The sequence below is a fragment of the Oryx dammah genome, unplaced genomic scaffold, assembly GCF_014754425.2.
Source record: "Oryx dammah isolate SB20612 unplaced genomic scaffold, SCBI_Odam_1.1 HiC_scaffold_5, whole genome shotgun sequence".
In the NCBI taxonomy this organism is placed as follows: domain Eukaryota; kingdom Metazoa; phylum Chordata; class Mammalia; order Artiodactyla; family Bovidae; genus Oryx; species Oryx dammah.
This window is the reverse complement of record NW_024070189.1, coordinates 60495226-60521120: the sequence shown is the minus strand read 5'-3', so window position 1 is coordinate 60521120 and position 25895 is coordinate 60495226. Positions and strand designations below refer to the sequence as shown.

Genomic DNA, 25895 nt, shown 5'->3' with positions numbered 1-25895 from the left:
TGCCCTGTTAATTTTCTTAGGGCGCGTTATTCCTCAGCTCCAAACATTCATCATAAGTTTTATTATATATCCCCTTCTGTGTCTGTTTAAAGTCTCTTTCCCACAAGAGAATATATAAGTTCCTTAAAGTCTTCTGGTGGGTTACTTTTTAAAAAAAAAACAGCTTTCTTAAGGTATAATTTCAGTTCAGTTGCCCAGTCATGTCCAACTCTTTGAGACCCCATGAATCGCAGCACACCAGGCCTCCCTGTCTATCACCAACTCCCAGAGTTCACTCAGACTCATGTCCATCTAGTCAGTGATGCCATCCAGCCATTTCATCCTCTGTCGTCCCCTTCTCCTCCTGCCCCCAATCCCTCCCAGCAGCAGAGTCTTTTCCAATGAGTCAACTCTTCTCATGAGGTGGCCAAAGTATTGGAGTTTCAGCTTCAGCATCATTCCCTCCAAAGAACACCCAGGGCTGATCTCCTTCAGAATGGACTGGTTGGATCTCCTTGCAGTCCAAGGGACTCTCAAGAGTCTTCTCCAACACCACAGTTCAAAAGCATCAATTCCTCGGCACTCAGCCTTCTCCACAGTCCAACTCTCACATCCATACATGACCACAGGAAAAACCATAGCCTTGACTAGACAGACCTTTGTTGGCAAAGTTATGTCTCTGCTTTTCAATATGCTATCTAAGTTGGTCCTAACTTTTCTTCCGAGGAGTAAGCGTCTTTTAATTTCATGGCTGCAGTCACCATCTGCAGTGATTTTGGAGCCCCCAAAAATAAAGTCTGACACTGTTTCCACTGTTCCCCATCTATTTCCCATGAAGTGATGGGACTGGATGTCATGATCTTAGTTTTCTGAATGTTGAGCTTTAGGCCAACTTTTTCACTCTCCTCTTTCACTTTCATCAAGAGGCTTTTTAGTTCCTCTTCACTTTCTGCTGTAAGAGTGGTGTCATCTGCATATCTGAGGTTATTGATATTTCTCCCAGCAATCTTGATTCCAGCTTGTGCTTCTTCCAGCCCAGCATTTCTCATGATGGACTCTGCATGTAAGTTAAATAAGCAAGGTGACAATATACACCCTCGACGTACTCCTTTTCCTATTTGGAACCAGTCTGTTGGTCCATGTCCAGCTCTAACTGTTGCTTCCTGACCTGCATATAGGTTTCTCAAGAGGCAGGTCAGGTGGTCTGGTATTCCCATCTCTTTCAGAATTTTCCACAGTGTATTGTGATCCACACAGTCAAAGGTATAATTTACATATCATGAAATTCACTCTTTTCAAGCACATAATTCAATGTCTAATAAATGTACGGTTATACAACTACCATCAAGCAAATGCTCTGGTTTTGCTCCTTTGTGTATCTTACATTTAGGAAAAGAAAAATAAATATCCAGTGAGTGAATAAATAAATCTGATAATGAATTATCCTTCATACCATTACAATTCATATCTATCTAGTGTACCATGTGATTAGGAGTTGGTGCATTAAACCCACCTTTATTACATTCTATTTTTTAAATCCTTCATTATTCCCATTTCCAACCAAAGTCAGCTCTTCTATAAGGTCCCACAGTGAACCACCCCACATACAAGCCTACTGCATCACGTGGAGAACATTGTTTCAGGTCAGGTTCATGTGTACATACTACACTTTCTTTTTCTCCATCCAGTAACCCCCTCCTCTGCTCCTAGCTGGGTTAACAAAATATAAAGAAAGTTTAAGAGTATTAACCCTACTCATTGGAGAGGATAGGATCTTCGTTTAATGCATCACTTTTGTAATGCTGAGGTTATACAAGTAAGTTCTCCATCTTGATATATACCTAATTGAGATCTTTTTAATGCAGTGTGACTTACTAAATTATTGGAAACCTTTTTCAGATGAAAAATCTCTTCCCTGTTTATCCATCTATAAACAGAAATTCTGCCCCCCTCCTTTTTTTTGGCCATGCCTGTGGCATGTAGGATGTTAGTTTCCCAACCAGGAATGGAACCAATGCCTCCTGCAGTGGAAGCACAGAGTCCTAATCACTGGACCACCAGGGAATTCCCCAATTTCTATTTTTTTAAATTTCAGTACTTCATTCATTTTTAAGAATCACTAAAGTTTTCAGATAAAAGATTTAAATCATTTACAAAATGACTTTTTGAAAGTAACTCAACAACAAAGAAACGAACTCAATTTAAAAAAGTGAGCAAAGGGCTTAAACATATTTCTCCAAAGACACAGAAGAAAAAATGTTCAGCATCAGTCTTAGGGACATGCAAATCAAAACCACAATGAGATACCCCCATTAGGATGGCTATTACCAAATAAACCAACAAACAAAGGGAAGTAACAAATGCTGAAGAGATGGAGAGAAATTGGAACCCTTGTGCATTGCTAAATGAGAATGTAAAATGGTGCAAGCAGTCCTGGAAAACAGTTTAGACGTTCCTCAAAAAGTTAAACATAGAATTATCAGCAACTTCACTCCTAGGTATATACCTAAAAGAATCAAACGCAAGAACTTAAACAGATACTTGTACACCAATGTTCATAGCAGCATTACTCACAAAAGCCAAAAAGTAGAAACAATCCAAATACTCATCAAGAAATGAATGGATAAACGAAATGCTGTATATACACACGATGGAATATATTATCCAATCTGAAAAGGGAAGGAAATTCTGATACACACTACAATATGAATGAACCTTGAAAAACGTACTAAACGAAATATGCCAAACACAAAAATAGGACAAATGCTATTTGATTCCACCTATATAAGGTACCAAGGACAGGCAAATTATAGAGACAGAAAGAAGAAGAGCAGTTACCAGGGGCTAGAAGGAAGCGGGAATGGGGAATTCCTGCCTACACAGTTTGTCTGGAATGATTAAAAAGCACGAGAGATGGAAACTAACAATGTCTGCACAGGGGCTTCCCCAGTGGCTCAGCCTTCAATGTAAAGAGTCAGCCTTCAACGCAGAAGACGGAGGTTCAATCCCTGGGTTTAAAAGATCCCCGGAGGAGGAAACCCACTCCAAGATTCCTACCAGGAAAATCCCATGAACAAAGGAGCCTGTAGGGCTACAGTCCATGGGGTCAAAAACAACTGGACACAACTGAGCACCCATGAAGGCAATGGTTGTACAACACTGAGAATGTACTTAATGCCACTGAATTGTAAAAATGGTTAAAATGGTAAATTTTACATTATACACATTTATCACAATTTGTTTCAAAATATAGCTACAATTTATATTATTATGTTCTCCAATATTTAAGTCAGGGTACAACAAAGAGGGAGGGGCTTTGGCAACCCACTCCAGTATTCCTGCCTAGGAAATCCCAAGGACAGAAGAGCCTGATGGGCTACAGTCCATAGGGTCGAAAAAGAGTCAGACATGACTTAGCAACTCAACAAGGGAAGCCATGCACAGACTGAGGTTATTCATAGATGATAATAAAAATAGCTGTTTTATTGGTGGGGGAAAACTAACATGGCACAATACATTCATTTTAGTCATTATCTCTGTCCTAAAACAAACGGCATTCTAATAAAAACAATAAAGAGTAAGGAAAATTGTGTTCAGGAGGAAAGAGATATATAGCAAAATTGTACTTTATGATCAATTTTTTTGTGAACCTAAAACTTCTCTAAAAATAGCCTACTAATTTTTTAAATAAATAAAATTTTAAAGACATAGAAAATATGAGAATTCTATACTCATATTAATACCAAAAAATAAAACAGTATACATGTAGTTTAAAACACATATACAACGTAACATTTACTTCACCTAAGGAAGAATTTTACCACACTGATAAACCTTTCTACATCTTTCCCAGGATTTAAGAAGTGTCCCAGATCCCTAACCAGTAACACAATTAAATCGATGAAAATACGGCCCAAATTTTAAAAGGAGCAGAGATTAAAAAAGTAAGAAGCTACCGACAGATATACAAATGAGAAGCAGTTCATTAATTCCATTCAACAAGTACGGGCATAAAAGCACAGTACCTGAGAGACACCCAGCCCATTAAGTACTGCATACAAGGTTACAGAAACGAAAGTTGAAGACACAGCCCCACATTAACCCAGAAAGTCAGTAATTCAACACCACCCTTTAATGTCCACCTTTTAAGGTAAGTGCACCCGTTATTTAACCTTCATAATCTGCATTACCGAGGTCCCAGTTGCCATTTTTAGATTATCATCAACTTGAAAATAAGGTAAGTGCCCAATCTTAGGTACTTTTTTCATTGATTAGGCGGCATAATGGGGAGCCGAATGAAATGTCCGTTTGGTTTTAAATTGACTTTTAATTGAAGTATACCAACTTCCCACTGGGCAAGTGTGTCAACTGACTGAATTTCCCATTACCTTATCTAGGAAACCTGGCGCCCTGAGACAGTGCTATACCCTAGCCTGGTCTATGCAGAGTGCCTTCTAGACAAGTCCCCAGTGCACCAACAGCCCAATTTTGGCTATATTCTCTGAACGATTTAAGGAAGTAAGTAACCACTCATCTCACGTGATCTTAAAAAGGGGCGCAGTAGAGCCCGGATTAAACCACACTTTTTTTTTTTTGCATCAACTTCACTGCCCAGCACGAAGGAAAAGGGCAGGGAGGCGGTGTAGGTCCGGTGTGCAGGGGAGGCTAGCAAACAAGCGTAGGCAGCTGTGCCTTCCACTTAGGGGGAGCTAGGAGGTGAGAATGCACACCCGCTCACGCGCACTGCAGCGGCTGAAAATATCGAAGACTGCCACACCCCCTGGAAGCCAGGGGCACAGCTTCACCGTATTTTGCTTGAGGAGAAAAGGGGCCCTCTCTACGGAATGACGCACCTTTAGGGCTCTGCCCGGTCTCCCACCCACCAAGAGGGGCAAAGCCCTAGAACCCAGCGCGAGTGGGACACGGCGCCGGGGGGCGGCAGAGGGGTGAGGGCCGCGGCTATGTGACCGGCGCATGCGCAGACAGGGGTACCCGCCCGTTCACCTACCCTTGGAACCGCGACGCCCCGTTCCCCGGCCGCGGCCGCTTCTCCAGGACCCGCGGCGACTGCAAGAGGGCGAGAACTGAGGCCCCAAGTGACTCCGCGACCGGCGAGCCTCTTCCTGTGGCGGCCACTGGCGGGAGGCTGAGGCGACGACTGTGGCTCGGGGCCAGCCCGGTAGGCGACCCCCGGATGCCCCCGGCCGTGGCGGCGGCGGAGACGCGGAAGATGGGGCGGGAGCAGCCACGGAGGCAGCGACTGAGGCGCAGAGCCTCCCTAACAGCAAGCGGAGGAGAGCGGAGGGCGGAGGGCGCAGGGCGGGCTGGGGCCGGGCCGGACGTGACGTGCGTGGGAGGGGGCGGGGCGGGCCCGCGGGAGGGGGCGGGGCGAGTGCGCAGTGAGAGCTGGGGACCCCTCACAGACGCTGGGTGCAGTGTTCTGAAGTCTGTGCACGTAGAGTCCGAGTTGGGGGTGAAGGAGGTTCCGTCACTCCAAATTTGGGCCCCCGAGTTAGAGTTGAGAAGCAGGGCGCGGACCCGAGGGAGGTGTCTGGGGGTCCTCAGTCTGGAGAGGTTGGGAAAAAAGGAAAGTGGGGAGGGGATGTAGGAGTCATGAAGGACAAATCCCGCAGCCCGAGGTCACTCCTGGTCTCTGCAGAGGGAACATGCCACTTTGCAGGAAACCAGAAAAACCCGGGTACCCTTATCTAGGTGAGGAGCGCGGAGAGTTGAACACTAAACCTCCGGGCAGATTGAAGCGGTGACTCACGTTCTCTTTCTCAGCGATGGAGATTAAACTGGGGACTCTGTCCGCCCGCACCCTTTCTCTTCACCTAAGGACACGACCTAGAGTCCAGAGATAATATAGATGCCTTTGGTGCCGAAAGCATCGGGGAATATGAAAGTCGAGAGACCATATGCTTACATAGAGTTTCCTATACTGATGCAGAATTTGAGAGGCAAAGCTGAAAGGCAGAAAGAATGAGGAGCTCTCTGAGCCTAGGGAATCTGGACTTGCTTGCAAAGCCAGACCGACCGTGCAGTTCCTTCCTTCATACCGCCTTCATAAAGGTATGAATATTCAGCCAGTCTCTCTCTCTCTCTTTTTTTTTTTTTTTTTTTGCTTTAGTCTGTTAAGGGCTTTGAGTAAAACGCAGTTTTCTGCCTTTAGATTCCTTGATAGCGGGTAGGTAGATCCACGCCTGCACAAAGAACTCTGGGTGTCAGTAAAAATCATGCACTGTTGCCCACCAGGCTTCTCTGTCCATGGGATTTCCCAGGCAAGAATACTGGAGTGGGGTGCCATTTCTTTCTCCAGGGGATCTTCCTGACCCAGGGATCAAACCTGCATTGGCAGGTCGATTCTTTACCACTGAGCCATTTGGGAGGCCCCTGTGAAAATATAAACCACTACAATTCAGTTTTACCCTACCTGCCTGAGCTAGAAGTCAGAAACCCAGAAAATGTAAGAGAAGAAACCTCTTAGAACTTGGAACAAGATTGACCAAGAAAAAAAAGAACGAAGGGAAAGAAAAGTCACTTTATGAGATGATCTGTAAATGTGTTACAAAGAACAGGGTGGCCCCCAAATGTCATTAGAGAGAGTAAAATAAACCATCTGTCACCTAAGTGTCACATGCCCAGTTGATGCTGTCATAAGAGAGGGGTGGGGGCCATAAAGAGTCTAGAACCTGCAGAATCTGGATAAGAATGTATTGTGGGCTCTCTGTCTAGGAGAGAGGCTAAGATACTAATGACCAGGACCAATAACCCATCCATTTAACAGAACAGTTTAAAAAAACTTAGGTCAGATTCAGTCTCTCATTCAACAAATACTGAATGCTTATTATATTCTACTCTCTTAGAATACATCAGAAAATAAGAGCCCTGTCATTGAGTTCATATCCTAATAAACAAGTTAAAGCTAGCCTTTAAGAATACACAAAGACCCATGCTCTGATTCCACACTCATCAGGTAATCTTCCCATCACTCAGGAAATCTCAACTAAATCAACAAACCCAGTAAGAAGCAATTGTCCAAAGCACATGACTGATACTAGTGATACTAGCAATACAGTTTTTCTCAGTATATTCACATCATGGTTCATAAATCAACTTCCATCCATTGGGTTGAATTACAAAGTTGTCTTATCCAAATTAAATTCTCAGAACCTAATTAAGCCTGAGTAAAGTTAAATGTAAGTGTCTGAATCTGCCAAACTGAGGACCAGGCAGATTCTGGTTTCAAAGCAGCCCAATCAAGATGCAGCCTATATGCATTCAGTCTTGCATCTCTCTTTAAATATCTTAAATGGAAGCTTTACCTGTGATTCCATGCTTGAAGAACAGGGGCAACATGATTGCTTCTAAAGCTTAATCATAAGTGAGTAAAAAATTCATAGGAGAGGAAATCATTAGAGTAAAAACCCTCCTGAACCTGCTCCGCCTATGCAACACAGGCTCTTGTTGACATAACTGACATTAATAGTTACATTACTCTGAGTATGAAACCCAAGACTGCAAGCTCCCAGATGACAGAGAGTCCCTTGCATTCATGTGCCCTACTCCCAAAGTATGGGCTCTCAACAAATGAACTGATTCAAAGACCATTTTTCCCATAAAACTCAAGAGCATGTCCTTGGAAGATATCTTTTCCAGATCCTACTTTAGAACAAGTAATCAATATGTTCAACATACAGAGTTTAGGGGTATAACTTTAAAAAAACAGAACAAAAAAAGCTTTCTTTTTTAAATTTCATCATCCCTTTAAACCTGTGCAGTGGAGTCGATCTGTCATATACCTGACTCAGGTTCCATGAGTTCTGTGGTTCCTATTAGGAATAGAAAGTCCCATGGTCACTGAGTCACAAAAGAGTGAATCTTTTCTGTCTTAGGACAGCTGGCTCACTGCTTGCCCTGCAGAGGCATTATACCTGATCTTTCTTGTTCTCTCGCAGCTTACCAACCAAGAAAGGGAAGAAGAGAGAGGAAAAGATCGGGGAGCAGGAAAATCTGTAACTTGTACTTCCATGTGGTGGTTTCACACTCTGGGCCTGGCAGCTGATTAAAGCTGCCTTTTTTTCTAATGGATGCTTGACAGTTTTCAGAAACCACTACCATCTCCATTCTTTGGTGGTTATCATAGCAACCTTGATCTGAACAAAAGTGTTTTATTCTGGCAGTTCTTTACTCTCTCTTTCCGTCCCTAAGAATCTGGTAAAAGTGGAGGTTAGTCACTCAGTCGTGTCTGACTCTTTGGACCCCATGCACTGTAGTCCACCAGACTCCTCTGTCCATGGAATTCTCCAGGCAAGAATACTGGAGTGGGTAGCCATTCTCCTCTCCAAGGGATCTTCCTGACCCAGCAAGCGAACCTGGATCTCCACATTGCAGGCAGATTCTTTACCATCTGAGCCACCGTGGAAACCCACCTCCAACTTCTTGTCTCTTGAAACTGTTTTTCTCAGATAGGATCTAAGGTAGCTCTTATACTGGCCCATTTGTAAGTGGCTCTGGGACAAAGTTATACACTTTTGTATATTTATTTTGACAATTTTCCAGTAGGTGGCAGTAAAGTGTTAGTCCAAACTAAATTAGTGGGAGTATTTTCCATTCACATAGAAGTAAAGTGTCTGGAGGAGAGGGAGCTTTTTTTCTGATGGTACTGTTTAGGCTAGTCCAACTTTGTATGGTCCACACCAAGCTCTCATGCACTTCTTGCCCAAACAAACTTGGAAATAGAGGCTAATTCCAGTGCAGTTTCAGCGTTCCTCTTTGCTGCCAGAACAGCTGCCAGCCCAGCTGTCAGCCCAGCCTGTCTCTTGTCTTCTATTTTTCAGGCAGGAGACAACCACAAGTCTACCATGCTTCCGTTAACTGCTAGAGACACATCTCAAGTACTTTGAGTAGTTCCACTGAAGCCCTCTCACTTAGCTTGAGGTAAGAGGCAGGCAGGCATCTATGCTAAGAATCATAGCATATCAGCAACAGTCTCCAAAACAATACTCAGTAATTCTCACCTGACCTTTTATAACTTGTGAGTTTTTAGATTCATCTCATAATTTTGTCTGAATCCTCTCATTTCTAGGGATAGTCCATTTCAGAATTCACTTTAGAGTTTTTTTGGAGGGAGAGGAAGGAGGTTTCTTTTCCTGCAATACCTTGGTGCAAGCATGCTCAGTCATGCCTGACTCCCTGCAACCCCATGGACTGTAACCCACCAGGCTCCTCTGTCCATGGGATTTTCCTGGCAAGAGCACTGGAGTGGGTTGCCATATCCTACTCCCAAAGGATCCCAACCCAAGGATCGAACCCATGTCTCCTGAGTCTCCTGCAATGGCAGGCAGATTCTTTACCACCAGCTCCAGTGCTTTGGTTAAAGCAGTAGTTCTCAACTGGGGATAATTTTTATGGCCATGTCTGAAGATGTTTTTGGTTGTCAAAACTCAGGAGGTACTCAGACTTACTTGGTGGTAGAGTGGATAAGAATCCTCCTGTCAATGCAGGGGACACGGATTCGGTCCCAGGCCTGGGAAGATTCCAGATGTTGTGAAGCAACTAAGTCCTTGCACCACAACTACTGAGCCCATGCTCTAGAGCTCATGCTCCCCAACAAGAAAAGCCACCAGAGAGAGAAGCCCATGCACCACAATAAAGAATAGTAGCCCCCGCTCACTGCAGCCAGAGAAAGCATGGGAGCAGCAACGAAGACCCAGCACAACCCAAAATAAATTAATAAATTATTGGGGGAAAAAAAACACCTGGGAAGTACTTTTGGCATCCAGTGGATGGGGGTCAAGGATGCTGCTGAACATCCTAACCACACACAGGACAGCCTTCTCCACAACAAAGAATCATCTGACTGATAACATAACTTCAGATTTAATATCTTATAACAAATAGAATGTCTACATTTGGCAGTCACTAAGAGACTACTTTAAGATTATATTACTTTTTTTTCATTTCTCCTACAAATGCTTTACTGGTAGGTATAGAGGTCACAATTTAATATATAACTAGTGTTAGAAACAGCATTTCAGATAGCTGTTTGACCAAGATAAGAAGTGACTGGTATATTTCTAAGATTTCTCCTGAAGGTGAGGCCTGCCAGGAAAATTATTACTTGAGATTTTTTTTTTTTCAGTTATTTCTTTGCAAGATGACTTTTATAGCCCAAGGAAACAAACATTTTACCCAGCTGGTCTGATCAGAGTTATGCTTCTCCGAAGTCAAGTCATGGGTCACATCCCTATAAAAGAAATATATTTCCTGCAACCCCAGACCTTGTCCTAGATACTCAGGAAGACTTCAGCATGTGTGCCTCCCCAGGGTCACCAGTGTCGCTGAGATGAGACCTGAAGTCAGGGAGTAGCTCTCTGTAGTCACTTTATAACAGATACCCTTATTATTCAAAGCGAATGCAAATGGTCTTCTTTCCTGCCCACCGTTCCAACCCTACCTGGATTAGTTTGATTAAATTCGGCCCTTTTAGATGTAGCAGGATGTTGAGTCAATCTCTTGTGCTATCAATAAGGAAACGTTCATTGTTCAGGTGCCCTCCTCACCCTTACTGATCTCATCTTTGACCAAGGCTATTTGAGTACTACTAGCATATCAATTCACTTTTGTTCAGTCAAGGCTGCTATCATCTTTTTTAGTACAATGGTCTTAAGAAACTGAGCCACACTAACCAGCAAGACCCAGAGAGACATGTCCAATCATCTTCTCCCCTGCCAATGATGTGATTTAGAAATGGACACAACAAACATTGAATACTTACGAATGTTGGCCTTGGAATAACACCATTGAACTTGTGATAAGAAAACTGACATTTGAGTTCTAGCCCTGTCCTTACTAGTCATGTGACTCTGGTCAAGGTACTTAACCTAAATGTACCTTAGAGCCCCACTGGTAGAACAGGAAGAAGAATACTGACATAAATTGGCGTACATAAAAGTGCATACTACAGTTTTTTGACTCCTCTCTCCTATACTCTTTTCAGAGACCTAAAGAAGTGTCTGGAAATGTTTTGCCACCATATCTGGGTTTTTATTGCCAGGTATGAGGCCCTATGTGCAAATTTTCCTTAGCAGAAGTCGCTAAATACTTGTCTTTCATTTTTAAATGAAAACCACGAAGCACCACCCAAAACTCCCAAACTCTTGATACTGTTTTTACATCTTTTGTACCTTGAGAATTACAATAAATACAAGCACACCTCCTCTGTAATTAAAAGCATATTTACAGTGCCCACTAATAGAATTAGACATACATGTAGATAAGAACGAGAAGATACTTGCAGTTTTGTGTGTGGGAACAACTACTGCACAGGGAGATGAGGTTGTAACTACCCTGACTCCCGCAGAGCAGTAAAATGCCATCAAATTCAGTCAAACTTGGCCAGTTCATTCTTTTGTTCTTAAAGTATTCATCTCTACTGGGGGAAAAAAGGCTAAACCTCTCCCCTCCCCCCCAAGAAAATTTAAGTCTTCTGATAAAGAAACACTCACCATTAGAGGTGGTATTGCTGGGTTGTCTAAAGAATACAGTGGAAGTCTGTCTGTGCCACTTTCCCCAGGACCACTGTGCCAGTGTGCATGTATGCTTGTTCTTCATAAACAACAAAAAAAATGTTACTAGCTGAAAAAAGAAGAAACTGTTCCAGGGTGTACGAATCCCACGCCAAATCCAAAATAATGGCAAATACTGTTCTGATCTTAGCAACCCAGAGTAACCTTTGTGCGTTTATTTATTCACCACATATTTCCTGAGCAACTATTAAGGACCAGGCATTGTGTTGCGGGATATAACCATGATCTCTGCCCTGAAAAAGCTTCCTTTTACATATATCTGAAATAGAATGTTTTCAGAATAGAACCAAAGTTAACATGATGTTGACTTGAACTTCTGTATTCACTCACACAGCCACTGATACCATCCAGTTTGAGGAGCTGGAACAATTGACAGTAACTCTCATCTTTGCCAAGTCCACATATTTGGCCTGACATCTCAGAGTTCAGTATATGACAGTAGTATAAGTCACTGAGATCAGCATCTATAAGACTACATTGTTTTGGTTTCTTGATTAAATTCCTATAGTCAACTAGATTTTCTTTCCACAATTGGAACTTTCATTGTTTAAAAAGGAAAAAATAAATAATATTCCTTTCTCCTCCTCCCTCTCCCTACATCCACATAAAGGAAGGAAAAAAGACTGGGGCCTTTACAATACCAGGGGCCTTCTGCTGCCCCTTTAGCCAGAAATTCAAGTAGGAAGGTCTTCCCATCCTGCATACTCTACCTCTTCCTTAGAGGCCTTACATTTTTGAGCCTTCATACCATCTGACCAGCCTGGCTCCTCAAACTCCTTTCATGAGTACCACACCTTCTGTGGCAAACTGACAGCCCAAATATTTGTACATTGCAATCAAACTACAACCACATTTTTGTAGTTTACACCTGACTCTTTTCCATTAAAGACAAGGGAATAACGATTTGCCTTATACCCTTATTTTAGCCTTTCCTAGTGAGAGAGAAACTAAACTGTGTAAGCAGGGGAGAAGTGTTATAGTTGTTATACATATATCTTATTATCCGTATTAGAGTGTGGCACTGTCTGTATCCTAAATGTGTCTTACCAAAAACAACTATTGTAAAAATATTTGTTGAAAAGGGAATGGTCCTTGGTTTAACCAAATTTGTTAGTTTTATTATTTGTTTCTTCTTACTTGGTTTATATATGTTTTCCTCCATTTGGAAAACTCTGATACTTCTTACTCATTGATACACTTAACTGTATTAATTGAGCACCTGGTGTGTGCCAAGTGCTAAGTGCTGGAGATATAGCAGTATACACATTGGACATGATTGAGTCTTGCCTTGTGGTAAACCCTGTGTAATTCTGCCCACTGCATGGCAGATTCCCATTTATTGTTTAATAAGCCTCAGTTCAGTTTAAGTGTCCTAAGTGTCACTTTACTTAGGCAACCTCTGTGACCTCATCTAGGCAGAGTAAAACATCCCCATTATCCAGGCCCCATCATCTTACCCTTATATCACACTGGCAACCTCCCCTAAACTAACACCTCCACAAAATTGAAGAGCTATGTCCTTGATGGGAGGTTAAGGGAGAAAAACCTGACCTAGTGCGGGAGACCTGGGTTTGATCCCTGGGTTGAAAAGATCTCCTGGAGAAGGGAAAGGCTACCCACTTCAGTATTCTGGCCTGGAGAATTCCATACTGTATAATCTGTGGGGTCACAAAGAGTCGGACACAACTGAGCAACTTTCACTTTCACAGAGGGAAAGGGAAAGGATACCTGACTGTCTCCACTTTAACTGTGGATGGAATAGGAAAAAAGAAAACTCTCCTCTGGATATTCCTGAACAAGTTTGCAAGCATACTGTTGCAGGAGGTGGGGGCGAGAATTTCAAACTATCTGTATGACCCAGAAAATCACCTCCCGTTGAGGACGTAGCTCTTCAGCTTTGTGGAGGTGTTGGTTTAGGGGAGGTTGCCAACGTGATATAAGGGCAAGATGACAGGGGCCCGGAAAATGGGGATGTGTTACTGAGCCTAGACGAGGTCAAAGAGGCTGTGAAATCCATGAAATTCTCCAGGCCAGAATACTGGAGTGGGTAACCATTCTCTTCTCCAAGGGGTCTTCTCGACCCAGAGATTGAACCTAGGTCTCCTGCATTGCAGGCAGATTCTTTACTATCTAAGCCACCAGGGAAGCCTCCATGTTAATAACAACTCCCTTTTCATTATCTCTGAATTTATGCTAATTAGATGACTAACAGTGGGGCCCCTATAGCCTCAGGATGGGGCTGATGCCAGAAAGACCAAATGATTAGAGTGTTGGAACTTTCAACCCTACAGCTGACCTCCTGTGAGGGAGGGGAGCTGGAAATTAAGCTCTATAAAAACTCTTGAACAAGATTTGATGAAGTTCTGGGTTGGTGGATGCATTAATGGGCTGGGATAGTGGTATACCACCAACTCCCCAGGAACAAAATCTCTTAAGTTCAAGAGCCTTCTGGATCTCACCCTATGTACCTCATTTGGCTGTTCATTTGCATCCTTTAAAATATCCTTGATAAGAAACCAGTAATAGAAAATAAACTGTTTTCCTGGTTTACGTGAGCCATTGCAGAAAATTATTAAACTTAAGAAGCGGATCATGGGAACCACTCAGTTGTAGCCAATTCAGACAAAAGTGTGGGTAACTTGAGGAGCCACTACTTGTGACCGGTATCTGAAGGGAGGTGAGCAATCTTGTGGGACTGAGCCTTTAACCTATGAAGTTGTGTTAACTCCAGGTAGTGTTAATAGGATAGCCAGTTGATGTCTGCTGAGAACTGAAGAATTATTTTGTGCAGAAAACCCACATGTTTAGTGTCAAAAGTGTTGAGTAGAGAAAGTTTTTCCTTTATTAATATTTTTAAAGGAATTAAATGAAATAAAGATAATGAGGCAATAAGAAACTATCAAACTTGATCAGGCAGATTTGAAAAAGAGCCAAATGAACCTACAGAAATTTTTTTTTAATGGCAATTGAATCAGAAACTCAAAGGACAACTTGACTATCAGATTTAACAGCTGAAGGAAGAATCCGTTTTCTGAAAGATCACAGGCTCCAAAGGATATGTCTGAAGAATTTCAAGATATAACACAGAGAAGCAAAGAAATGGAAAATATAAGAAGTTGAGATGCGTGAAGAATAGGGTAAGATTCAGCAAATGTCTAAATAAAATTCAAAAAGGAGATAATAGAATGGAGGAAGGCAGTATTCAAAGAAATAAATGGCTGAACATTTTCCAGAATAGATGCTGCTGCTGCTGCTACTAAATCACGTCAGTTGTGTCCGACTCTGTGCAACCCCATAGACAGCAGCCCAGCAGGCTCCTGTCCCTGGGATTCTCCAGGCAAGAATACTAGAGTGGGTTGCCATTTCCTTCTCCAGTGCATGAAAGTGAAAAGTGAAAGTGAAGTTGCTCAGTCATGTCTGACTCTTCGCAACCCCATGGACTGTAGCCTACCAGGCTCCTCCGTCCATGGGATTTTCCAGGCAAGAATACTGGAGTGGGTTGCCATTGCCTTCTCCGGAATTGATGATAAATATTCTAAATTCTGAAAGATGAAAAATTTCAATGCCAAAGAATTTAAATGAAATCCATACTAAGTCACCTTATAGTGAAAATTCCTGATATCACAGAAAGAGGAGATCTTAAAATTAAGCAGAAGAAAAGATAAATTAATCTTCAGAGAAATGACATTTTGGCCAACAGCTGATTTTTCAATAGCAACAGCAGAAATCAGAAGACATTGGAATGTATCTTCAAAATATTAAGAGAAAATTGCCATCAACTCCAAATTCAGTGAAAACATTTCAAGGATGAGAGCAAAACAAAAATATTTTCAGATAAACAATGTAAGAACTGAAAAAATAAAGTTCAGATTTAAAAAAGAATTTACTACTAACAGATAGATGTTCATTAAAGGACATACCAAGGAAATTAATCCCAGAAGGAAGCTAGCTCCAAAATGCAGGAAGCAATGGTGACGAAAGAAAATTGTAAAAATTCTGTAAATCCAAACACTGGCTGTACAAAATATTAATAATAGTGTAATGTCTAAATTCAACTGTTATTGAATAATTGTACATATATTGGGAGGGGATGAAAGGAGTTACAGTGTGTTAGGCTTTGTGTTGTCTAGAGGAGGCTAAATGTATTAACTTCATAATTTATTGATTAAATATGCATGTCAAAATTTCCATGTAACCAATAAATAAAACAGTATATATAACTTCCAGGTGATTAGAGGGGATAAAATGAAGTGGAGGGAAGTTAATTCAAAAAAGGATAAGAAGTTTTAAAAGCAGGACAAATAGTAAAAAAAATTATAGAAACAAATCCAGATATTTGAGTATTTATAATTAATGTAAATATATTAAATTTTTAATTAAAAGGAAAAAATACATAAATATATATATTGGGTTAGTCAAAAAGCACATTTGATTTTTTCCATAAAATCTTACAGAAAACCCAAATGAACTTTTTAGCCAACCCAATATATACACATACCTGTAATATGTACACATGCACACAGAAATATGTATAATATATATGAGCACCGAAGAATTGATGCTTTTGAACTATGGTGTTGGAGAAGACTCTTGAGAGATACAACCAGTCCATCCTAAAGGAGATCAGTCCTGGATGTTCATTGGAAGGACTGATGCTGAAGCTGAAACTTCAATACTTTGGTCACCTGATGCGAAGAGCTGACTCATTTGAAAAGACCCTGATGCTGGGAAAGACTGAGGGCAGGAGGAGAAGGGGATGACAGAGAATGATATGGTTGGATGGCATCACCGACTTGATGGACATGGGTTTGGGTGGACTACAGGAGTTGGTGATGGACAGGGAGGCCCACGTGCTGTGATTCATGGGGTCGCAAAGAGTCGGACACGACTGAGCGACTGAACTGAACTGAACTAGTTTAATATACATGTACTCTAAACTTCATCAATGTCACTCATACCCAATAAAAGATGTGCTTATAGCATTAAAAGACATATAAAAATGTGCATATATGCATGTTTCATAATGGCAGAAAAATGGAAACTCAAGTACCTGTCAGTGATAGAATAATGAATGATAGATTCTGGTGTATTTATACCACATAATACTATACAACAATGAAAACAAACTACAGCTACAAGCAACAACATGACGAATTCCAGAAAAATAAATGAAAAAAGCCAGATACAAACATATAGTATATGATATCATTTAAATAAATTCCAAAAGCAGGGAAAACTAAACTGTGGTTTTAAAATTTAGAATTTTGTTTAAGGAGTGAAACTTTTGGAGAAAGAAAAGAGTCAATGATGGGGAGAGGAGTCATAAGGAAATACTCTATGTCTTAATTTAGGAGGCACTTATACGAGTATATTTGCTTCAGTTCAGTTCAGTTCAGTCACCCAGTTGTGTCCAACTCTTTGCAACCCCATGAATCACAGCACGCCAGGCCTCCCTGTCCATCACCAACTCCTGGAGATCACTCAAACTCAAGTCGATCAAGTCGGTGATGCCATCCAGCCATTTCATCCTCTGTCGTCCCCTTCTCCTCCTGCCCCCAGTCCCTCCCAGCATCAGAGTCTTTTCCAATGAGTCAACTCTTCTCATGAGGTGGCCAAAGTACTGGAGTTTCAGCTTTAGCATCATTCCTTCCAAAGAACACCCAGGGCTGATCTCCTTTAGAAAGGACTGGTTGGATCTCCTTGCAGTCCAAGGGACCTTCAGGAGTCTTCTCCAACACCACAGTTCAAAAGCATCAATTCTTCAGCGCTCAGCTCTCTTCACAGTCCAACTCTCACATCCATACATGACTACTGGAAAAACCATAGCCTTGACTAGACGGACCTTTGTTGGCAAAGTAATGTCTCTGCTTTTGAATATGCTATCTAGGTTGGTCATAACTTTCCTTCCAAGGAGTAAGTGTCTTTTAATTTCATGGCTGCAGTCACCATCTGCAGTAGTTTTGGAGCCCCCAGAAATAAAGTCTGACACTGTTTCCACTCTTTCCCCATCTATTTTCCATGAAGTGATGGGACTGGATGCCATGATCTTTGTTTTCTGAATGTTGAGCTTTAAGCCAACTTTTTCACTCTCCTCTTTCACTTTCATCAAGAGGCTTTTGAGTTCCTCTTCATTTTCTGCCATAAGGGTAGTGTCATCTGCATATCTGAGGTTATTGATATTTCTCCCAGCAATCTTGATTCCAGCTTGTGCTTCTTCAGTCAGCGTTTCACATGATGTACTCTGCATATAAGTTAAATAAGCAGGGTGACAATATACAGCCTTGATGTACTCCTTTTCCTATTTGGAACCAATCTGTTGTTAAAAGATGCTTACTCCTTGGAAAAAAAGTTATGACCAACCTAGATAGCATATTGAAAAGCAGAGACATTACTCTGCCAACAAAGGTCCGTCTAGTCAAGGCTATGGTCTTTCCAGTGGTCATGTATGGATGTGAGAGTTGGACTGTGAAGAAGGCCGAGCGCTGAAGAATTGATGCTTTTGAACTGTGGTGTTGGAGAAAACTCTTGAGAGTCCCTTGGACTGCAAGGAGATCCAACCAGTCCATTCTAAAGGAGATCAGCCCTGGGTGTTCTTTGGAAGGAACGATGCTAAAGCTGAAACTCCAGTACTTTGGCCACCTCATGAGAAGAGTTGATTCATTGGAAAAGACTTTGATGCTGGGAGGGATTGGGGGCAGGAGGAGAAGGGGATGACAGAGGATGAGATGGCTGGATGGCATCACTGACTGGATGGACATGAGTCTGAGTGAACTCTGGGAGTTGGTGATGAACAGGGAGGCCTGGCGTGCTGCTATTCATGGGGTCGCAAAGAGTCGGACATGACTGAGCGACTGAACTGAACTGTTGTTCCATGTCTAGTTCTAACTGTTGCTTCCTGACCTGCATACAGATTTCTCAAGAGGCAGGTCAGGTGGTCTGGTATGCCCATCTCTTTCAGAATTTTCCACAGTTTATTGTGATCCACACAGTCAAAGGCTTTGGCATAGTCAATAAAGCAGAAATAGATGTTTTTCTGGAACTCTCTTGCTTTTTTCCATGATCCAGCTATGTTGGCAATTTGATCTCTGGTTCCTCTGCCTTTTCTAAACCAGCTTGAACATCTGGAAGTTCACGGTTCTTGTATTGCTAAAGCCAGGCTTGGAGAATTTTGAGCATTACTTTACTAGCGTGTGAGATGAGTGCAATTGTGTGGTAGTTTGAGCATTCTTTGGCATTGCCTTTCTTTGGGATTGGAATGAAAACTGACCTTTTCCAGTCCTGTGGCCACTGCTGAGTTTTCCAAATTTGCTGGCATATTGAGTGCAGCACTTTCACAGCGTCATCTTTCAGGATTTGAAATAGCTCAACTGGAATTCCATCACCTCCTCTAGTTTTGTTCGTAGTGGTGCTTTCTAAGGCCCACTTGACTTCACATTCCAGGATGTCTGGCTCCAGGTGAGTGATCATACCATCGTGATTATCTTGGTCATGAAGATCTTTTTTGTACAGTTTATTCAGCTGTCATGATTTTAATGCTTTTCTGTAGGTAGTTTATACTTCAAAAATTTTTTAAATAAAAATTAGCTCCCTACATTTTTAAAAATTAAAGCTAGAGGTAACTTTTTCCAAAAAGGGAAAAACAATCATCTTGTTTAAGGATACATACTAAAATGGAAAAAGCTTTTTTAAAAAAGAAGACCAGGACTTCCCTGGTTGTCCACTAGTTAAGAACTGCCTGCCAATACAGGGGACATAGGTTCAATCCCTGGTCCATGAAGATTCCACATGCTGCAGGGCAACTAAGCCCATGTGCCATAACTACTGAGCCCAAGAGTGCAAACAATGAAGCCCAAGCACCCTAGTGCCCAGGCCCCACAACAAAAGAAACCACCACAACGAGAAGCCTGCATACCCCAGCTAGAGCATATCCCCCACTCGCCATAAACGCACAGCACCGAAGACCCAGCACAGCAAAAAAAAAAAAGGCAAAAAAGTGATTAACGTAGAAGTCATGATAGTGGCTCCTTTGGAAGGCAGGAACAAGAATGAGTTGTCTGGGTTGTAAACAATGTTTTATTTCTCGATTTGAGTGGTAGTTACATGGGTGTTTATAATAAATTATTATTAAGCTGTATATATCTTTGGGGCATTTTTTGTATGAATATTTCACAATAAAAACATTTTAAAACAATATTCAAAAAAGAGAATTATACAAGAATGTCTTCACAATTCTTTAAAGACAAATTCTCTCACCATAGAGAAAGGAGTAATAAATTCAACTACATTATATTTGACCCCATGAAAAGAGTGAAAACACAAGCCAAAGAACTGGAAAAGTTAATTACAAAGCATTCAACCCAAAAAGGAGTATTATCCATGTTATATAAAGAACTCCTAGAAATCAAATAAGTTTTAAATACAGACAATCCAATATAAAATTACACCAGAAGAAACCTTTTTTATAGGTTCTGCATATATGAGGAAATCTAAATGGCCAATAAATATGAGTGATAGTTAATGATATTAATAACCAGGGGAAAGCAAATTGAAATGAAATACAACTAGCCACAACAATACACCCACCAGAATGGCTGAAATTAGTAAGTTTGATAATACCAAGTGTTGGAAAGGACGTGAAGCAACAGAATCTGTCACTCACTGATAGCAGGAAAACAATTTAACATTATCCACTAAAGCTGAAGACCAAAAAACTCTGACTCAGCATTTCTACTCCTAAATGCATACCCTGGATAACTATGTGCACATAGGTACCAGAATATATATGCAAAAAATGTTCACAGCTCTAGTGATTGTGATAGCTCCAAAATGGAAACAACACAAAATATCAGCCACAGAAGAATGGACCATCCAATGAAATACATACAGCAATGAAAAACGAATGATCAGACTTAAACCTACAGATAACAACATGGCTGAATTCTATAACATATAAGGTAAAGAAACCAGAAAAGAAACACACAGCATGACTCTTTTATACAGTTTGAAATGAGACAAAACTCAACTACTGTATATCGTTTGGAGGTACATACTTTGGTGGTAAAACTACAAAGAAAAGGCAAGCAACTTATTACCATAAAAGTGGGTAGTGGTTTATCTCTAAGAGGAGAGAAGGTGGTAAGGGATAAACAAGAATTACAAGGGGAACTTTGGGGAACAGGTGTTGTCTATGTCTTATTTCTTGAACTGGGTGCTGGCTACATGTGTTTGCTTTAGAATTCTTTTCACACTGTACATTTATGGTTTCTGCTCTTTTTAAAATTTATTTACATGTATTCATTTTGCAACTTAAAAAGTTGGAAACAACAGGGAGCTTAGTATCTGAATTACCTTACTTGCTTTTCAAGTTCAGACTTGAAGGTATTGATAAATGCCCAGAGTTTAACATCCAGAGAGTATATTTAATGACATTTTGTGTCCAAACACTGTCTGTATATCACAATAAGAGTATTTATTCTTTTGGCTTGTTCAGAAAACAACTCAGACAAATATGGAATGAGCTATTTGTAAAAAAGAAACAAAAGAATAATAGTCTTTTAGATGGTGGGCAGAACAAGCCTGTGACAAAGGAGCACACAAAGATGGCTGTAGGAGGCAGAAGAACAATGCCTCAAAGGCACTCACACTTTACTCCCTGGAACCTGTGAATATGTTAGGTTACATGGCAAAGGAGAGAAAAGGTATCACATCAACAGACTCAGAAATGTGGAGATTATCCTGGATTATCTGGGTCTTTACATTTAAATGGAAGAGGAAGGCAGAAGAGACAGGTTGGAGTGATTAGATGTGGGACTGACAGCTCAACATTAGCAGCTTGCTTTGAGGAGGAAGAGGACCTTGAGCCAAGGAATTTGGGCAGCTCCTAGGAGCTAAGCAAGGCAGGGAAAATAACTCTCCTCTGCTTCTGCTCGTTTAGTTGCTCAGTCACATCCAACTTTTTGTGACCCCATGGACTGTAGTCCACCAGGCTGCGCTGTCGATGGGATTCTCCAGGCAAGAATATTGGATTGGGTTGCCATGCTCTCCTCAGGGGGATCTTCCCGACCCAGGGATCAAAACTGCATCTCCTGCTTGGTAGGCAGATTCTATACCACTGAGCCCCCAAAGTCTAACTTTCCTCTAGAGACCCCTAGGTTTTCCCCTAGAGTCATGATTTTAGCCCAGCATGACCCAAGTTACACTTCTGGACCCACAGAACTGTAAGATGTGTGTGTGTGAAGTCGCTCAGTTGTGTCTGACTTTGTGATCCCATGGACTGTAGCCCACCAGGCTCCTCCATCCATGGGATTCTCCAGGTAAGAATACTGGAGTGGGTTGCCATTTCCTTCTCCAGGGGATCTTCCCGACCCAGGGATCGAACCCAGATCTCCCGAATTGCAGGCAGACGCTTTAACCTCTGAGCCACCAGGACCCATAGAACTGTAAGACAGTGGTTGGTTATTTTTAATTTTAGATTTACACAAAATATTACAAAGACTGAACAGAGGGTTCTCAGCTCCCGTTATGTTACTAGTCAATGCCTTTTTTAAAATACATATACTTTAGGACTTCCCTGCCTGTCCAGTGGGTGAGACTGCATGCTTCCACTGCAGGGGGCACAGATTGATCACTGTTTGGGGAAGTTCCACATGTCATGGAGCTTTAGAGCAGATTTAGATTCATAGCAAAATTGAGTGGAAGGTACAGAGACATACCATATACCCCCTGCCGCCACATATAAATTTTGCGTTTTTCTTGAAAATTTTCACTATGCAGTGCAGCATGCAGGATCCTGGTCCCCAGACCAGGGATCAAACCCATGCTTCCTGCATTGGGAGCAGGGAGTCTTAAATACTAGCGAATCTGGTCTGAAGTGTGTTGTTTTAAGCTACTATGCGTGTGACAATTTGTTAGAGTAATACTGAAAAATGAGTACAATGGCAAATGGAATTTTCAGGGAAAAAAGTAGAGAAGTGGATGACTTAGGGATGCATACACCTATGCATGTGTGCTCAGTCACTTCAGTCATGTCCCACTCTTTGAGACCCTATTGACCATAGCCCACCAGGCTCCTCTGTCCATGGAATTCTCCAGGCAAGAATCCTAGAGTGGGTTGCCATGCCCTCCTCCACGTGATCTTCCCAACCCAGGGAAGATCTTCTGTCTCTTCTGTCTGCTCCATTGGCAGGCGAGTTCTTTACCACCAGCACCACCTGGGAACTCCCACATACACATATGATAAAATGCTAAAGAAAAATAAGAGAATAACTGCTCCAAAATTCAGTATAACTGTTGCTTCTAGTAGAGGATATGGAGCACACAGGTGGAACATCCCCCAGAACAGGGCTGCAGAAGCCTGCAAGTGGTCTCTTTGGGAACTAGAAAAAGGATCATCCTCTGTGGGCCCATAGCCTAGCAGCAGCGGAGCCTTTATACCCAAGGGAAAGGTCCCATCCTCCAGGAAGAATTTACTCCACCTTGACAAAGACCTCTGTGCAGTGCTCAGTTTGTACCACAGTGCTGGCAGCCCCACCATGGACCCTACTTTTATAATATTCTACTTCTCAAGCTACGTGAAGGTTTGTTGTTCACTCAGTCATGACCAACTCTTTGCAACCCCATGAACCGCAGCACACCAGGGTTCCCTGTCCTTCACTGTTTCCTGAAGTTGGCTCAAACTCATGTCATTGAGTCGGTGATGCCACCCAACCATCTCATCCTCTGTTGCCCCCTTCCCCTTCTGCCCTCAATCTTTCCAAGCATCAGGGTCTGTTCTAGTGAGCTGGCTCAGTGGTTGTGGTCCATGGACTTAGTTGCTCCATGTGGGTTCTTCCTGGATCAGGGATCTAACCTATGTCTCCTACATTGTCAGATGGATTCTTTAACACTGACCACCAGGGAAACCCCTCTTATCCCTATTTTAAATAAGATGTTTCATCCGTTTTCTCACCCAGGTATTGTACAGAGTGGTAGGAACTAACTGTGCAACCACAGTGAAATTGGTGGGCTCCAGTAATCCAAGAAAGCTCCCTAAGACCTGAAGAGAAGTTTCATCATTAGGGAACTGGCATGCCTGATATGCTGACCTGTGAGGAAGCAGGAAGACAGATGAACTTGGAAGGTTCAGTGCCAGCCCAGGAGTCTTGGACTCCGAGGGAGCTCTTCCAAAGAAGCCCAAGACCTTTCTTTGTTTCTTTTTATCTTTTCTTTTTTTTTAATAGAGCACCTTGAGTAGGACACAAGTTTCCTGAAACATGTCTCCTCACTCCCATGCAGTCCTACTGTCTTCAGAAAGGGTCACTTGGGTTCAGTGATTCAACAATCCAAACCCCAAACCATAAAGAGGAGGTTTTTAAACACAGTTTCTGCCCACCCTTCCAAAGCTAAGAAGTGCTTGACTCTACCCAGCTCTAAAGTTGGATCTAAACCAGTACTCGAGGGGGAAATGTCACGAAAATATACTACTAAAGATAGCTTGCTCATGTGTTTTTAAATGGATGATAATAGGTACAAATTCATATTATATTTAGATTCTCCTGGATAAATTTTTAAAGTGCTGTAATAGTTTAATTTTACATGTGATGCTTGTACTTTTCATAGTTATTTAATCTTCTGACAGGTTGCTCTCAATTTCTGAGATGGTCTGCTTTCTGTCTACACATTGTGTATCTCTAAATAAACTTGCTCTCTCTTTTGACAAAAAAATAAATAAATAAACAAGTACTCACCATGGGGCTGTGGGATGGTCTAATTCACGCCACTGCCCTTTTTTAAGATTATTTTTTCAAATAAAAAATAATATATAGTCATTGGGAAAATTCAAAATATTTAGAAGAATAGAAAGTAAATTTTTTTCTTTGTTCCCTAATCTTACTTCCTTCCCTGAAGGTAAACCTTATGAAGTATATCCTCCCAGACCTCTTTTTACACATTTATTAAATACACACATTCTTTTTTCTTTACATAAATAAGATCATACTATAATGTTCTATAATACATTTTATATATAAATATTTGCACATAATATTCCATAGAAATCTGTCCATATTAGTAAATTTAAGCTGTTCCAGTTTTCTGTATTAAAAACAATAGTGCAATAAAGATTTGTATACTCACATGTATATTTGTGTATAACAGATACCAAGAAACAAACTTGCTGAGATGAAGAGTAATGCATTTAGATTTTGATAGATATTACCAAAAGTACCTCAGAAGAGGTTTTATGAACATATAGGAAAATGCTTATTTGCTTAAAATTTCACCAACAATGGGTATTACATATATTCTTATTTTGTTCAATTTGATGAGCAAATTTGATGAGTACTAGTGAGATTGAAGTACTATATGCTTCCTGCCCAGTTGTATTTCTTATTGAGTGAATTACCTATCCATTTCCATTTCCATTTCCTATTTTTCTGCTTGCAGCTTCCTCATTTTGATCATAAGAGTATATATTGAGTATATATATAAGTATATAAGAGTATATATTGAGTATGTATTGAGTACTTGGCTATGTACCAGCCACTGTACTAGGTACTTTCGAATAAATTTTTTTCTTGAAATAACCCATTTTACAGATGAAGAGTATGAAAAACGTGAAGAGGAAATTCAAACACTGGTCTTTTTTACTGGTCTCTTTTACTCTAAAGGCTGCACATTCTGCACTATAGCACTATACCAAAAAGCCTCATTTTATTGAAACATAGAGACCCCTAAGGGAAGCAACTTACCCAAACACTCACAGTCTTGTAGCTTGGATGATCACCTCAATTCAGATCACTGGTGGGCTTTTTTCTGGTCTTCCTGGAAAATTAAGTTGAAGACTGCCAAAAGGCTGTTCAAGCAAACATGTTAGACTCAGCAGCCTGTTATCTGTGTCCTTAAGGATGAAGAACCCACAGGACAAGGGCTGACGATAAATAAAATAGAAACACTAAGAAACATGGAGACCTTGGCCCCATTCCATCCATATCACAGTCAAAGCAGAGAGCTAATTGCCCTACAGGTCAGCCCTGGTATAATTTTCAGTCACCTCCCATGCCAAAACATTTTTAAAACTCTGAAGCTGGATGAACTATTAATCATAAGCATGAGTAGCAGGTAGTTTGAGGTTCTGTGCTTTATAAAATCAAGATGTTTATTTTTTAATACTTTAATCAAATAACCTAGAATGAAAAGTATCCCTAAGACTTTTGTCCCTTTTTTTCTTAGATGTGATTAACATAATGAGAACTACTATAGGAAATATGGTTTTCTGATATTACTGTTCATACTGATACTGACCATAATCTTCTAAAGAAAAGAAGGATGGGGTAAATTAAATCTAAG

General features: G+C 41.2%; 1 protein-coding gene across 7 annotated transcripts in view; it reads right to left on the bottom strand.

The window, feature by feature from the left end:
• The window catches only part of FAM13B (family with sequence similarity 13 member B), a 100698-nt gene extending 75240 nt beyond the window's left edge, over positions 1–25458 (bottom strand). For 6 of the 7 annotated variants that reach the window (XM_040240020.1, XM_040240024.1, XM_040240022.1 and 3 more), the window contains exon 1: positions 4988–5318. The gene's annotated coding sequence lies outside the window, so the exon portion shown is untranslated. Of the gene's footprint in view, positions 1–4987; positions 5319–25297 lie in introns of those variants that run through there. The other variant, XM_040240021.1, reaches the window with a different exon arrangement.
• Positions 25459–25895: the final 437 nt, after the last annotated feature.